This window comes from Sminthopsis crassicaudata, chromosome 3, assembly GCF_048593235.1.
Source record: "Sminthopsis crassicaudata isolate SCR6 chromosome 3, ASM4859323v1, whole genome shotgun sequence".
In the NCBI taxonomy this organism is placed as follows: domain Eukaryota; kingdom Metazoa; phylum Chordata; class Mammalia; order Dasyuromorphia; family Dasyuridae; genus Sminthopsis; species Sminthopsis crassicaudata.
Genome location: NC_133619.1, coordinates 241,317,832 through 241,332,283, shown reverse-complemented (window position 1 = coordinate 241,332,283; position 14,452 = coordinate 241,317,832).

The following is a 14,452-nucleotide window of genomic DNA, read 5'->3' as shown; positions in this document are numbered from 1 at the left end:
GAAAATCAGAAACTATATGAGCAAAACTACAAAACATTTTCCACACAAATTAAGTCCGATCTAACTAATTGGAAAAATATTAAATGCTCTTGGATAGGGCAAGCAAATATAATAAAGATAACAATACTACCTAAACTAATCTATTTATTTAGCGCTATACCAATCAGACTCCTAAAAAACTATTTTAATGACCTAGAAAAAATAACAACAAAGTTCATATGGAAAAACAAAAGGTCAAGAATTTCAAGGGAAGTAATGAAAAAAAAATCAGATGAAGGTGGCCTAGCTGTACCAGATCTAAAATTATATTATAAAGTAGCTGTTACCAAAACCATTTGGTATTGGCTAAGAAATAGGCTAGTTGATCAGTGGAATAGGTTAGGTCCAAAGGACAAAATAATCAATAACTCTAATAACCGAGTGTTTGACAAACCCAAGGACCCCAGCCTTTGGGATAAGAACTCAATGTTTGACAAAAATTGCTAGGAAAATTGGAAATTAATATGGCAGAAACTAGGCATTGACCCACACTTAACACCATACACCAAGGTCAGGTCAAAATGGATTCATGATTTAGGAATAAAGAATGAGATTATTCACTGACTTTCAAGTGCCTCATATTATCTTGACTTCGAACCTAAACAAAAAGAGTGCTGAATTTGGGGACATACCTAGAACACTGGTCCAATAATTTTCTTCATTCACTTTTTTTTCCCTATCTGGATGATTAGGTCATAGTTTTTTCAGTGTTTATGGATCTTTTCCAGGACATATTTCATCATTTTCCATCAGCAATTCTGCTTGATTTTGATTCCAGGAACATTATGCTTGCTCCAGGATAAACTGATTATAGTTTCATCACTATGAAGACTGATTCAGCTTTTGGTACCCAACATTTTTCCCTCAGCTGCTTTCCCCCTCTGCTTAAAGGTCTGAAAGGTGGAGCAAAAAACCCTTCTGAAAGCCTTCGTTTATAGAGGTCTCAGAACTTTCCAGATAATTTCCTATTTCTTATTAGAAGCTGTGCTTGGTTTTGACTTCATGAACTCAAATTGAGTAGGTCTTCAGCTTCTATCTGTGTTTTGTCTTTCCTCATGAGATTATAAGATCTTTGAAATATGTGAGCACAATTACAAAACACTTTTCTCACAAATAAAGTGACATCTAAACACTTAGAAGAATATCAAGTGCTCATTGGTTGGCCAAGCTAATATAATAAAAATGACAATTGTACCTAAAGTAATAGTTTATTCAATGCCATGCCAATCAAATTGCCATAAAATAATTTTATGAAATCTAGAAAAAATAATAACAAAATTCATCTGGAAGAATAAAAGGTCAAGAATTATAAGGGAATTAACAAAAAAAAAAATGCAAACTAAGGTAGCCTAGTTGTACCAGACTTAAAACTATATTATAAAGCTTATCAAGGTTATCAAAACCATTTGGTATTGCCTAAGAAATAGCATAGCAATCAGTGGAATAGGTTAGATTCACAAGATACAGTTGTAAATGACTATAGTAATCTAGTGTTTGATAAACCCCAAAACTCCAGCTTCTGGGATAAGAACTCGCTTTTGACAAAAACTGCTGAGAAATTTGGAAAATAGTCTAGGCAGAGACTAGTCATTGACCAACATCTAACATCCTATACCAAAGTAAAGTCAAAATGGGTTCATGATTTAGACATAAAGGGTGATACTATAAGCAAATTAGGAGAACAAACAATATTCTACCTTTCAGATCTGTGGAGAAGGAAGAAATTTATGGCCAAAGAAGAACTAGAGAACATTACGAAATGCAAAAATGGATAATTTTGATTATATTAAAAAGGTTTTGTTCAAATAAAACCAGTGTAGCCAAGTTTAAAGGGAAGCAGAAAAGTAGGAAAAAAATTTACATCCAAGGGTTCTGATAAAGACCTTATCTCTAAAATATAGAGAGATTTGACTTAAATTTATAAGAATATAAGTCATTCTCCAGTTGGATAAAAAGCCAAAGGTTAGGAATAGACAATTTTCAGATGAAAGAATTAAAGCCATTTCTGGTCATATGGAAAGATGCTCTATATCAATATGGATTAGAGGAATGCAAATTAAGACAACTCTGAGGTACCACTTCACATCTCTTAGGTTGGAAAAGATAATGATAAAGGTTGGAAGTGATATGGGACAACTGGGATACTAATATATTGTTGGTGAAGTTTTGAACTTATTCGACCATTCTGGAAAGCAATTGGAAACTATTCCCAAAAGTCTATAAAACTATGCATATTCTTTGATCCAGCAGTGTTACTACTGGGCTTCAGAGATCATAAAAAAAGAGATCATAAAAAGGGAAAAGGAACCACATGTGCAAAAATGTTTGTAGCAGCTCTTTTTGTAGTGGCAAGGGACTGGAAACTGAGTGGATGCCCATCAGCTGGAGAATGGCTGAATAAGTTATGATATATGAATTCTATGGAATAATATTGTTCTATAAGAAATGATGAGCAGGATGATTTCAGAAAGGTCTGGAGAGTCTTACATTAACTGATACTAAGTGAAATGAGCAGAACCAAGATAATTGTACACAGCAACAAGAAGATTATATGATGATCAACTGTGAGAGGCTTGGCTCTTCAATAATGAGGTGATTTAGGCTAATTTCATAGACTTGTTTTGGGGAGAGCCATCTGTATCCAGAGAGAGGAGTATGGGAACCGAATATGGATCATAACCTAGTATTTTCACCTTTGTTGTTGTTTGCTTGCTTGTTTTTTCTTTCTCAGTTTTTTCTTTTTTCTTTTGATTTGTTTTTTTTTTTCGTGTGTGTGTGGCATGATAAGTATAGAAATATATTAGAAGAAAACAACCAAATAACAAAAAAAAATAAGCTCCTTGACAGATGAGGCTATCTTACTTTTAAAAATTTGTATCCCCAGTGCTTAGTACAATGTCTGTGTCATAGTAAGTAACTGTTTATTGAATTTAATTGAAAACATATAGTATTCTGGAGCTTGATACACTGTGTCATTCTCTGACAGGAAAATCTGGAATACCTCATCTTCCACAGAGAATTCCTCTTCAAAATGAACTTGTTGCTTGATTTTCTCAATTATAGTGTTAGATACTATGGAAACAAGAAACATATTTGTAATATGGTATCTTCAAAGTAGTAATTTCAAATATGCTATTTCCAAATGTCACAATCTAGGATTGATATGTATTTATGTCTATATGTATAGGGGGAAGATTGCTGACAAATTGGATGACACAATCATGATTCAAAAAGATCTAAACAAGTTAGAACACTGAGATGAAATGAATAGCCTTAAATTTAAAGGGATAAATTAAAATATCATATTTGGGTCAAAATTAGTTTCATAAATATGAAATGGAAAGAGCATGATTGGCAGAAATTATCAGTTGTCTCATCTGTAAAATGGAGATAATAATGGCATTTATCTCTTAAGTTTTGTGAGAAGCAAATAAGATAATAATTATAAAGAACTTAGGACTGTGCCTAATACATAATGAGCACTATATATTGTTATTATTGTTAATTATAAAGAACTTAGTTCCTGACATATAATAAGGGTTATCTAAGGCAATGATTATATAAATTTTAGCTAATGCTATCTGAAAAAGATCGGGTGGTTTTTGTGGACTACAATTTCAGTTTAAATTAACCATGTGTAATATAGCACCCAAAAAATAATGTAAACCTTGGCTCTACTAAAAGTGATATACCTTGTAGCTGTAGCTTCCCTCCTTACCACTTGTTTTATGTATAATATGTTTTACTATTGTTTTTCAAAGTCCATTATTTCTTAACTGCCACAAATAATTCATACCTAACTTGTGCCTTTCAATTGCTCTTCATCTTCCCATGCAACCTTGCTATCTACCAAGTTACATCATATATAGCTTTCCTACCACTTTTCTGCTTCTTGTTCGTGTCTCAGTAATAAAAAGTTGATAGTAATATTGTACTCTAATTGAGATCATTGATAGATTATCATGTTTAGTTTCAGGCAATACATTTTTCAAAGAACATGGAAAAACTGGAGAATGTCCTACAGAAGGCAACAGGAATTGTGATAATGACATATGAGAAACTAGTTGAAGTTCATAGTGATGTTTAAAGAACCGAAATAGGAACAGTCAGTGGAGGTTGCGAAAACAAAACAAAACAAAAAAACCCCAAACAAATGTTTGGAAATAAGTTCTTAACTGAGCTACTTAAAAGTGAAACAGGCTGCCTTAGATGCAGTGATTTATTCCTCATTTGAAGTCCCCCAAAACTAAACGATTATTTGTTATGTATATTGCAGGAAGTTTATGTTTCAAATAAGGTTTGAACTAGATGGCCCATAAGGTCAAATGCTATGATTCTCTGAAATGAAGGACAATAGAAGTTGAAATGAATTTCATGATTGTAACAATAAAAAATTCACTAAGCATATCATAAAAACCTATCTGCAGAAAAATGTTTTTAGTAACACTATTCTCTTTTTTAAATAAAGCTTTTTATTTTCAAAACATATGCATGGATAATTTTTCAACATTGATCTTTGCAAAACCTTGTGTTCCAATTCCCCACCTCCTTTCCCCAATCATCTCCCCTAGATGACAAGTAATCCAATATATATTAAACATGGTAAAATAAATGTTAAATCTAATATATGCATACATATTTATACAATTATCTTGATGCACAAGAAAAAATCAGATCAAAAAGGAAAGAAAAAATGAGAGAGAAAATAAAATGTAAGTAAACAACCACAAAAAGAGTGAAAATGCTGTGTTGTTATACATACTCAGTTCCTATAGTTCTCTCTCTGGGTGTAGATGGCTCTCTTCATCACAAGATCATTGGAATTGGCTTGAATCATCTCATTGTTGAAAAGAGCCATGTCTATCAGAACTGATCATCATATAATCTTCTTGCTGTTGAGTAACACTATTCTCAATAGCAAACAAACAAACATAAAACTACCAGGCACATCAGCAATTAAGTGGATATCCATCAACTGGGGAGTTGCTGAACAAATTACAGTGTATGAGTGTAGTAAAGCACTGAATTAACAACACAACAAATGATAAGTATGAACAACTTAAGGAAATATAGGTAGAGTGCTATTAAGAAATGCAGGGAGAAGAAAGCAGAACCAAAAGAAGAGCACACCTATAAATTACAACACAATAACAGCAGCAAATTCATTTTATAAACATAGTAAAAAAAAAGATTAAAAAAAGAGAAAACTAGATCAATGTGAGTAAATCTTTTGGGGTAGGTTTATCAAATCAATAAGTAATAGAAGTTTACGGATTCATATATAATCTTATGTAGCCTTTTTTCCTGGTTTGTTTCAGACTGCATGTTCATTTTTTTTTGCCTCCTTTTGTTTTCCTTCTGTTTATGTATTTCTCTTTTAAAAATATATTTTATTTCTTTTGTTAAATGTTTCCTAATTACACATTTTAAACATTCTTTTTAAAAATTACTTTCAAGTTCTCTATCTCTTTCCTTATTCTTTCTACATTTTTGAGAAGGCAAATGATTTGATAATGATTATATATATGATAAAACAGTTTTCCATATCATATACATTGCAAAAGAAAACAGAGAAAAAACCAAGAAAATTACAATTAAAAAAAGTATCTTTCAATCTATGTTCAGAATTCATAAGTTTTCTCTCTGGAGGTGGATAGCATTTTTTATCCTAGGTTCTTTGGAATTGTCTGAGATCATTGTGTTGATGAGAGTATATAAGTCTTTCACAGTTTATCATCCTTATAATAATGCTGTTATTGTATGTGACTTTCTCCTTGTTCTATGCACTTCACTTTGCATGATTTCATGTCTTTCCAGCTTTTCTGAAACCACTCTTTTCATCATTTTTTTTACAGCACAATGAAGCTCTTTGGGGTTACACACACACACACACACACACACACACACACACACACACACACACACACACAATTTATTCAGCCATTCTCTAAGGTATGGCTATCTCCCCAGTTTTCAGTGCTTTGCCACCACGAAAAGCACTGCTATAAATACTTTTGTACATAAAAGTCCTTTCCCATTTTCTTTGATCTCAGACTTAGTAGCAGTATTGCTGGGTCAAAGGATATGCATAGCTTTATATCTCTTTGGCCATTTTTCCAAATCACTAATAGTGCATTAGTGTTCCAATTTTTTCATATCCCTTCCAGTAGTCATAATTTCCTTTTTCTGTTGTATTAGCCAATCTGTTATGTGTAAAGTGGTATCTCATAATTGTTTTAATTTGCATTTTTCTAATCAATAAAGATTTAGAGATTTTTTTCATATGGCTATTGATAGCTTTGCTTTTTTCTTCTAAAAACTACCTGTTCATATCTTTTGACCAGTTATCAAATAGGGAATGACTTTTATTTTTATGAATTTGTCTCAGTTCCCTATCTGTTAGTGAAACAAGGCCTTTTTCAGAGAAATGAAATAAAAATTTCTTCCAATTTTTGTTTTCCTTCTAATTTGGACTCCATTAATTTTGTTTGTGCAAAAGTTTTTTAATTTCATGTAATCAAAATTAACCATTTTTCTTCCTGTGATCTTCTCTATCTCTTGATTGGTCATAATCTCCCCCTCCCACCCATAAATCTGAAAGGTGCATATTTCCATATTCCTTTAATTTACTTACAATATCAACATTTATGTCTAAAGCATTTATTCATATTGACCTTATCTTGATATGAATTGTGATATGCTCCTCTATGCCTAGTTTCTATCAAACTGCTTTCCAGTTTTCCTAGCAATCTCTGTCAAATGGTGAGTTCTTATGCCAAAGGTTTGGGTTTCTGGGTTTACCAAATACTAGATTACTATAGTCATTTACTACCATGTGTTTTGTATCTAATGTATTCCACTAATCCACCTCTCTTAATTCTTAGCCAGGATCAGATAGTTTTTATGATTACCACTTTGTAATATAGTTTGAAATATGATACTATTAGCCTATCTTCCTTCACTCCCTGATATTCTTGAACTTTTGTTCTTCCAGATGAATTTCACTATATATATATATTTTTTCTAGCTCTATTATAAACTACCTTTGATAGTTTGGTTGACATGGAATTAATAAGTGAATTAACTCAGGTAGAATTGACCAACCCATGAGCAATGAATATTTCTCTAGTTGTTTAGATCTGTCTTTATTTGTGTGAAAAGTATTTTACCAATGTGTTTACATAGATTTATCTTGGGAGGTAGAATTTCAAGTATTTAAAATTGTCTGCAATTATTGTAAATGGAATTTTTCTTTGTATTTCCTGCTGCTGGGTTTTATTGGTGGTATATAGAAATTCTGATGATTTATGCGAGTTTATTTCATATCCTATAACTTTGCTAAAGTTGTCAATTGTTTCATTTAAGTTTTTAGTGGGTTCTCGAAGTTTACTATCATATCATCTGCAAAGAGTGATAATTTTGTTTACTCATTACCTATTTTTTATTCATTCAATTTCCTTTTTTTTGTTATGATGGCTAGAATTTTTAGAACAATATTGAATAACAGCAGTGATAATGCATATCCTTTCTTCATCGCTGATCTTATGGGAAGGTTTCTATTTTCTTTCTCTTACAGGCAATGCTTGTTCTTGGTTTTAGATAGACACTACTTATCATTTTAAGAAAAACTCCATTTATTCCTATGCTTTTTAGTACTTTTTAAAAATAAGAATGGGTATAAGCCTTGGTCAAAAGCCTTTTCTGCAACTGTTGATATAATTATGATTTTTGTTGTTTTCATTATTGATATGATAGTTGATAGTTTTCCTAATACTGAACTAGTCATGCAATTCTTGTATAAATTCCACATGATCATAGTGTACGAATTTTGTGATCTATTGTTGTAAATTTTCTTGCTAGTAATTTATTTAAAATTTTTTGCATTGATGTTCATTAAGGAAATTGATTTATAGTTTTCTTTCTCTGTTTCTGCTGTCCTCATTTTTGATATCAAAATCACATTTGTGATTACCAAGGAATTTGGTGGAACCCCCTTTACCTACTTTTCCATAGTGTTTGTATGATATTGGAATTAGTTATTCCTTAAATGTTTGGTAGAATTTTCTTGCCCTGGGGATTTTTTTTTTTTTTTTTTACTAAGGAGATAATTGATGGCTTGTACAATTGTTTTTCTAAGATAGGGTTACTTAAATATACTACTTTCCTCTTTTACTAATATAGGTAATTTGTAATTTTGTAAATATTCATATATTTTACTTAGATTAGTTGGTTTTACTAGAATAAAACTGGGCAAAATAACTCCTAATAAGTTTTTTAATTTCATCTTCATTGTTGGTACATTTTTTCTTTCCCTTTTTAATACTGGCATTTGGTTTTCTTCTTTCTTCTTTTTTTTTTTTTTAACTCATATTAACAAATGGTTTGTTTTAATTTTTCTTCATAAATCAGTTCCTAGTTTTACTAATTCAATTTTTAAAACTTTAAACTATATTAATCTTTTTTTTTAATTTTCAGGATTTCCATGGTAGTGTTTAATTGGAAATTTTAAATTTTTTAAAAATTTATTTTCTATTTATCTTCTCTTTCTCTCTTTTATTAATGTACTCAATTAGAGACATAAAATTTCCCCTTAGTATTGTTTTGGTTGTATCCCAATAATTTTGAAATGTTGTCTCATTCTCATCATTCTCTTTAATAAAATTATTAATTGTTACTATGATTTGTTCTTTGACTTTCTCATTATTTCAGGTTAGATTATTTAGTTTTCCATTAATTTTAACATATGCTTTCATGGCCTTTTATTCAACGAAATTTTTATTGTACTATGGTCTGAAAAGGATGTATTTAATGTTTCTGCTTTTTTTTTTCCATTTAATTGTGAGTTTTTCATGCCCTGACATATGGTCAGTTTTTGTTAAGGTACCACATAAAGCTAAGAAAAAAGGCATACTTTTTTCTATTCTCATTCAGTTTTCTCCAGATCTATCCCATCTAACTTTTCCAAGATTCTATTCATCTCATTAAACATTTTTTATAGTCAGATTTATTTAACTCTGAAATGGGAAAGTTGAAGTCATCCAGTAATATAAATTTATTTCCTCTTTTAATTTATCTAATTTTTCTTTTAAGAATTTGGGTGCTATGCTATTTGGTACATCAATGTTTAGTAATATTACTAAATATTACTTCATTATGTATGATACCTTTTAGTAAGTTTAGTAATTTTCCCTGTTTATCTCTTTTGATCAGGATTCTTTTAGCTTTTGTTTTGTTTGATATCATAATTACTACCTTAAATTAAAAAATTTCTTTTCTACTTTAGTTGAAACACATTAGACTCTATTCCAGACTTTTATTTTTATTGTATCTCTCTGCTTGTAAAAAAGTATTTCTTGTCATATTTTTGTTTTGAATTTATGCTGCTATTCACTTTTATTTTATGAATGAGTCTATCCCATTCACATTCACAGTTATGATTACTAACTGTGCATTTCTCCTATCCATTTTTCTTCTTTTTATCCTGTCTCTCCTCTGAAGTCTGTTTTGCTTATCACTACTGCCTTCTTTTATTTACCTTCCCTTTTATCTTTTCCTTTCCCTTTTCCCCTTCTTCTCTTCTTTCTCTGTGGGTAAGACAAATTTTCATTACCAACTGAGTATGTATGAATGTATATGTATATGTGTGTGCAAACATACATACATATTTATATATATGTTAAAATTTCCCTCTTTGAACCAATGTAGATATAACTAAAGTTCAAGCATTGCCCAGTTCCCCAACATTTTCTCTTTTACTATAAAAATACTATGCTTATACACCTCTTTTATGTGAATTTATTTTCACCATTCTTCTTCCCAGGCATTCTTCTTTCTCATCTATCCATTTTAAAAAATACCATCCCCGCATAAGTGACTCACTATCACTCTTTTTTTTTATATAGAATCTCTTTTTAATTCCTAATAATGATAAAATTCTCAGAAGTTACACATATCCTTTTCCCACATAGAAAGATAAAGAGTTTATTTAAACCTTTATTTAACCTTAATCCCTTATAATTCCTCTTTTGCATGAATCTTTCTGCACTTCTCTTGTATTTGAAAGTAAAATTTTCTATTCAGCTCTGTTCTTTTTGTTAGGAATTTTTGAAAGTCCTTTATTTCATTAAATATCATTTTGTTAAGGTACCACATAAAGCTAAGAAAAAAGGCATACTTTTTCTATTCTCATTCAGTTTTCTCCAGATCTATCTCATCTAATTTTTCTAAGATTCTATTCATCTCTTTAAACACTTTTTTAGTCAGATTTATTTAACTCTTAAATGGGAAAGTTGAAGTCATCCAATAGTATCATTTTATTTTACATTTTCTTCTCTTTTTTCATTCTTTTGATTTTTCTTGATTGTTTCTTGATGTCTCATGGAGCCATTAGCTTTCACTTGCCCAATTCTAATTTTTAAGGAAGTATTTTCTTCAGTTAGCTTCTTGTCTTTCAACTTCATGTTAAAGTTGGTCTCTCAATCTCTGTCTCTCTCTGTCTCTCTGTCTCTGTCTCTGTCTCTGTTTCTGTCTCTGTCTCTCTGTCTCTGTCTCTGTTTCTGTTTCTGTCTCTGTCTCTCTCTGACTATAGGTAGTAGCTGTGGAGGATAACTCTCTTAGGTTTCAGTTTTTTCACACTGCTATTTTCACAGTTAGTTCTAGGGGGGTTCTGAAGTTTTTGAATCTTCCAGCGTGGGATAATGTCAGAAGAAATGTGGTTACTGTCCTCTTTGTTTGCACTCTGGTCCTTACTTAGGGATCTCTTAGGATTACAATTAATACCACTCTTCAGGGCCCCCATTCAATTGTGATCAAAAGTAATATCACCCCTCTGGGCTCTCGATCCTTCTTCACTGAAATATTCTTTCCCACTTTTGAGCCATAATTTGGAAGTATCTTTTGGCAATAGATTTGCCAAATGTCATCTGGTTATGTATTAGTGTTAACATAAGGGTCCTCTATAATCTTTTTCTGGCCAATGGCCAAGTCCCCTTACCATTTCTAGTTTGAGAGTTTCAGAAGCTGCTGCTGCTTATGTCACAACCACTTAGTCCCAACCATTTAGTCCCACCACTAGTATTTCATCCACATAGACTCTGGCCCAGCCTCAATCTTATCTCACAACTCTCTCTTGCCAGACTCTTAATTTGTCTTGTACTGAATGTCTCATCTTGGCCTCTTGTTGGCTCTGCTACTCTAAAATTTGATTTAAGATATTATTTTAAAATTGTTTGGAGAGGGAATATTAGGAGAACTTTGATGAATTCTTTTTCTATAATAGGGCTTCTTAAACTTTTTCTACTTGCAACCCCTTTTTACCCAAGAAATTTTTATGCAACACCAGGTATATAGGTATACAAAATAGACATACAAGTCAAGTATTTACTGATAATACATCATAGTTGTGCAACCTCCACATTCAGTTATGTGACCCTATATGGGGTTGCAATCAACAGTTTAAGTTTTGCTCTATACCTCCATTTTAGCTTCACTCTTATTTATGAACTTGCATACCTATACTTGTCAATGCAAAATTTAAAAATGTATCAAGATTTATGTATAAATAAGATAGAATTGTTTGATTGAGAATCTGATGGCCATAATATTAACAATTATGTGATAATATTGCTACGTCCCAATTAGTTCAAATAATGAATCCCACAAAGCAATTCCATGCATCTGAATTGACACAATTCCTATTATAATTATGTAACAAAGGGTAATTGGTTCTAGCCTTATGGAAATATGCTGTGTGATTTTGAATAGTTCACTCACTTCACAGATTTCATTATTTGCACCAATCAGGATCTAGCTACTATTTTATCTTTTTTCCTAGCTAAAATTTTCTACTAGAGACAGATCATTAATTTGTTCCTTCCCACCATAATATTAGAGAAACTATGGAATAATTATTAGATTTGGTATCAGAGGACCTGGGTTTGAGTCTTAAATCTGATATATATTAGTTTTGAGACTGGTTAAATGGCTCAAGGGGTGGTTATAAAACAATACAAATCCCTTTCAATAGAGAGTCATGTTGTCCTGAAAGTAGATGGCCTCTTGGGATTCCATGATCAGACCTAGTAGTGTAGACTAATAAATTATTTCATAGCTCTTTAATGGAGAGTTTTATTCAAGTTTTAATGCAACAATAATAACAGCTAGCATTTTATCTTTGGCTTAAAATGAATGGTTTTGGGTGGGTGGTTCCTTGGATATGACAATAATAATTTTGTTAATTTATAGTCAGTGCACTAAGAATGCTTCAATAGAGACAGTTATCTCACTTATCCTAATCTTGGAGACAGGATATTAATCAAGCAATCATCCAGTCAACATTTATTAAGTGTATACTATGTGCAAGTAGGTTTTTTTTTTCATCATCATGCTACTTCACACATTCTTCTGTAGGAACCTTACTTAATTTAATTCTCCATATCTTAGCTTTTGAATCAGCGAAATGGGGATTCAAAAGTCCTCCTCACATGAAAAACATGGTGCCTGTAGTGATGATTTCATTCGAGTTTGAGTTTTTTTATTTCCATTTGTTATATGTTCTCAGAGCTCACTGCAAGGTGGAAGGTCAGATCATCACTTCTTCTAGTAATTGTTCTGAGTGACACCATTCTGCCAATTTCAAAAAATACACATTCTTAGGTGTCTAGAGGATGGAAAAGCAACGCAAAGTGTCAGACAGTATTAGAAAACTATGCACACTTATTGGAAATTATGGGAATAGAATGATTAGCTTGGGATAGATGGCATCCAGAACCAAAGCTCCTCATATTATGACATCGTGTCAGAATACTACTGAAACCACTGTCCAATCAGAATACAGAAATGATGACCCCAGACCACTTTAGAGAGCTTGGGGAGGTAACCTTGCTGTACAGCCCTTCCTGAGAAGAGGAGAAAAAACAGCTCCTGACATTGGATTCCTGATGCATCCGACAGCTGCTTCATGTTAGATGCCATGATGATGTGACAAAGTTCTCTCTCCCACTCAAGACACTCCTGGCTGAATTGCCAGCTGCTGCTGCTGCTCCTGTCCATTGAAACTCTTCAAAGTAGCTGTTAACTGTGACTATAGCAGCAGGAAAGGTGCCACATTTGGTTAACCCTTTCCAGCTATAAAATGAGAGCAATCTGGTTAGCATGATCACTTTAACCAGAGATAGTTGTACCCTGCTTTTTAAATAAAATAAATACAGGAAAATTCAGACTTCCCAAAAGATACCTCCTTTGTTAAGCACACTGTTTCCTTGTGTTTTCTAGCGATAGAAGATAAGACTATAAAATAACAAATGACAAGTTAGATAGGGAATAAAAAATTAAGCTAGAGGGAAAGAATTCACTTTGTATAAGGGTCCTTTAAAAAATACAATATACTTTTGTGCAAGGTTCCATTGTATGTTTAGTTTTTTGAAATGTGAATTGCCCTGCCTCATTTACAATATAATTGACTTCATAAAAATGTGATTAAAATAACTTTTTAGGAAAAGCTACTGCATTAAGCAAGTTTGTTGGGCATTCCTTTGATGTCATTATTCATAAAGGCCCGGCTTAGGAAGCTATGATGAATGGTCTTGTCACTACCATGGCATAACTTTTTACGAGGGAGCCCAAAAGCACTATAGAAAAGCAAGAAACAATCCAAACCAGGCCTTTAGTTGATGTTATTACCTTCCATTGCACTGAAAGACAAGGCTGTCTTGTAAGTTAGCCTGGATAATGTGTGTGGAACTGGGGAAAGATAAAAAGTTTATAAAGACAGTCTTAATTTATATAGGGTACTCTATAGGGACTAGACCTGCAAATTTTGGGGAGGCAATTGCCTTTACTAACATAGGTCAATACTTCTCTATAAATTAGAATCTTAGAGAATTGCCTCCAGAAGTCAGTTTGTTAAGAGTCACATAGCCTAGTATGTGTCAGACAAGACTTGGACACACGTCTTGTTTGGACTCAAAACTAACTTTCTCATTACTTAATTGACCACACTGTGTCTCTTGCTATACCCCGGAGCATAACTAATACATCATATTTGTGACATTGTCCATTATTCCTTTCTTCCTGGATGCCCCTCAAAGGATGATGAACCTTTAAGAATCATTTTGATTTTAATCTATGGCTCTTAATCAGATTAAAAAAATGTATCCCTCATATTTGAGATTTCAAGCATAGCAGCGGAATGGCAGAAGAAATTTTAAAAAAAATGAATTTGTGACCCTTCTGATTCCCTTCCAACTATAAATCATGTATTCTAAGTATACTCATCAAAGAAGGAAATGGCAAACCACTCCAGTATTTTTGCCAAGAAAATCTCAAATGGGATTGCAGAGAATCAGGCATGACTGAAAATGACTCAACAAAAACAAACAAGTATATTTCTTTCATAAGGCTAAACCTGATTCTT